Source organism: Nipponia nippon, unplaced genomic scaffold, assembly GCF_047370975.1.
Source record: "Nipponia nippon isolate SJK-2023a ecotype South Korea unplaced genomic scaffold, ASM4737097v1 scaffold_3, whole genome shotgun sequence".
NCBI classification, from domain to species: domain Eukaryota; kingdom Metazoa; phylum Chordata; class Aves; order Pelecaniformes; family Threskiornithidae; genus Nipponia; species Nipponia nippon.
Window position 1 is genome coordinate 29,279,121 of NW_028262347.1, and position 3,380 is coordinate 29,282,500.

The following is a 3,380-nucleotide window of genomic DNA, read 5'->3' on the forward strand; positions in this document are numbered from 1 at the left end:
CTATATATATATTGTGTATGTTGAGGTTCTTCTAATTTATTTAGGGGAAAGTTACATAGAAAGTATGTTTCTACAGGTATTTCTTTTAAATCAATATACAAGTGCTGTCCTGAGAACTTAAGTAAGAGATATTAAAGCATTCTGAGCAACCTGATCTAGTGAACGGTGTCCCTGCCCATGGCAGGGGGGTTGGACTAGATGATCTTTAAAGGTCCCTTCCAACCCAAACCATTCTATGATTCTATGATTTACTACTAAGCTCTTCAGATCGAAATATCTTAAGACCTAATTCTAATGTTATTCATGATATTTAAAGAACTCCACCACCACCACTTCTGTGAAATTAAAAAAAAATTTCTTTAGACAAGCCAGAGCCGCAAGGCAGGAGTCTGTTACGTGCTGCTCAGCTGTGGCATCCAGCATGTTGAATGAGTCAGAGTAGTGGACACGCATGCAAGTGGATACGTGAAGAATTTTTGAGTGGGCAAGTCACAAGACACAGCTGATTAATTACATTTCCATCTATTGCCTTCCAAAACTGATCACCAAAAAACCCCCAATATAAACAACAGAAACAAAGCCTTACGAGGGATTCATTTTCTTAAGAATCAAGTCTTCCATTGAATATCACTGTCAAGAAGGAACTTAACAAATTCTCTTCACATGCAAAAACCCCACTAAGGCAGGGTGTGGCTGCATGAAGGGTTAACGCGTTTAATAATGTGCTGTATCTTACAAAATAGCATTCACAATGAAATGTGCTGTTGTCATTGATGGCTTGGTTTTTTTGCTTTTTTTTTGGATAAAACTACGTATGCGTCATGTATCCCAAGCCCTACATAAGAGAGCTACAGCAAGCTACAGAAATACTTTTATTAACTGAGCTCTGTAAGGTGGAAGAAAGTTCTTCCCAGAAAGAATAAAACCCTGTGGGTTATAAATGGATCAAAAAGAATTATATTTTTTATTTATACTCCAGAAATGTAAGCAAGTGAATGAAATGGTTTCATATACATTTTTACATCCATCAGCAGTGAAAACACTGTTCATACATCAATTCTATAGTAAAATGTACATCCTCTTTTGCTAAATATGCCAAATTTAATGGACAAAACCCTTCCATAGTGATTTGAACTCTTGAAATAACAAGGGCAAAATGGGCTACTGGTTAATAGCTTTAGAGCAATAATAAAGCTACCCTTCCAGAATGCACATTAATATTAGAGCGTGCAGGCAAAACAATAATAGTAATAAAAAAAATCCAAAACGTGAAGGCCAAATTTGAGGAAATTTGTCAACCAGACTATGGGGGACCCAGGACATTTGAGTCCAGGCTGGTTTATACTAAGTGCAGTTCAGTAGCTCTGGTCCTAGCTGACTGTGCTTGGATTCCCTAATCACAAAGAAATGCATTCTTATGAAGTTAATCAGCTGTAGACACAGAATGCTGATGACGCTTTCCCCATATCTGCTTTATCTAAAGAAAACCCAGTTAGTGGTAATTCTACCAAATACTTCTAACATTCACATGAAACTTTAATTGATTTTCAAACAGTACAACTGTGCCATGAATTCAACCACACAGAATATAAGCCTTAAGCCCACTAGGTTTAACCAATTGTGACTTTGTAGACTAAAACTATGTAAAATAAAATCTGATAACTCCCTGGTGTTAGAGGTAGACAGTTTTCTTTCAAATCCTAGGTTTGGTCCTTTATTTTATTCAGCAGTGAAAGCCATGAATACAGAACGAATAACAGCTGTTACAATTCTCAACCATGACTTCTAACGTCAGAGAATTCAAGGTATGAACACAGTACACAGTAATGAAAAGTATCAAAAATTAGTTTACCTCAAAAAAGATAAATAAAACAGGAATATCCCACCAATACATAAACAGATGTTTGTGCTACAGTTAAAATTTGCTGTATACAAAAGATCATAATCCCCGTCCTCAGCTTATGATAGAAGCAAGAATACATGAGCCATTTAAATTGTCAGACATTATGCTTTATAAGGTATGCACAGAAGTTCAAGCAATAAATACATACATTAGTTCAAAGCCTTACAATAGCTACGCAAAGCAGATGCAGAAAAGCAGATTTGCTATTACTAGCAAGCAATGATATAAGAGTAAAAATTCATGAAATGCATTAAAGCAACATTTTTCTTAGAAAAAGTCTGGTCATTTATGGGTCCACCAACATTTTTACATAATATGCACAATTATCAAAATACAGACCAAGCATCTCAGAAAACTCCAAAAAACCTAAAATCTATTTTCAAAGCAATTGCAGTTTTGGAGGTTTTTCTGGTATAATGTGCAAGCAGCTATTTTTTTTTTAAATTGTATTTATATAAAACCCATGCAAAACTCTACAGGTATATGCATTCTGTGGCTGAGACTTCCTTTCAAAAGTTTTGTAACTGAGGTATGCATACTTTAGCATTGTAGTCTTAGGCCACGTTCCTGATGGTACAATTACCACATTTACTTCCAGTCCATCAAAGTCTCTTGAACATGCACTCGAAACACCCATCATTCCCTTTCAGGTAATTCCCACATCAGAATCTTAGACGACTGACTGACTGAAAACAATCGCTTACAAGGTGAATCCTTCTCTCGATGTAATTACCGTAAACCTTCTGTTGATCATGACCCAAAGACAAACATAATGAAAAGTAGCAGTTACTGTGACGTTCTCACAATTCATGCAATCTGCCATAATTGTTCTAATTTCTTTTGTTTTCGTTTTTTTTTTTTGTTTTTTTTTTTTCTTTTGCAGAGGTAGAAGCTTTCAGAAAGCCTTTTGGGTAAGTGGGAAAACCCTTTCGAAAGCCGTTATGTCCTTTTATTTGGCGTGATAGATGACTGTGTATATCTTTAAGTCTATTTGCTGACTTCAGCAAAGAATAAATGATGAGCTTAATTTGCAAGAACCAGGACCATCACATGGAACTGGTACATATGTTAAGCTCTAGCAGCCACCTTCTGTCAAAAACTGTTTGTAAAGCAATAACCATAATCAGGTTATGAGGTCCCTTGGTTGGGGGAAAAAGTATTATCAAGACTTGGCACAGCACATGAAAAGCAACACGTAAAGTTTCTAGGTTTTAAGCAAACATCTGACTATGCTATTTTCAACTACACCATAACGCATTATCATATTTTTGGGTTTGGAGTTGTCAAGAAAACCAGCATTCCAACAATTTGGCCTGTGCAAGTCTTCCAAAGGGAGTGTATTGTTAGTGTTAATATCCCGTATAAGCAGAGGCAGAATTATATGTAACTTTGGTTTGACTGAAAATAAATACCATGGACTACAATTGCTATATCTTTGCTTTCAGTGTAAAAACTCACCTAGATCACTTTAAATCAA

General features: G+C 35.8%; 1 protein-coding gene across 12 annotated transcripts in view; it reads right to left on the reverse strand.

The window, feature by feature from the left end:
* Positions 1–938: 938 nt before the first annotated feature.
* The window catches only part of FOXP2 (forkhead box P2), a 440,831-nt gene continuing 438,389 nt past the window's right edge, over positions 939–3,380 (reverse strand). For all 12 annotated transcript variants that reach the window (XM_087764527.1, XM_087764525.1, XM_087764524.1 and 9 more), the window contains one exon: positions 939–3,380. This exon is cut by the window's right edge and continues 1,558 nt beyond it. The gene's annotated coding sequence lies outside the window, so the exon portion shown is untranslated.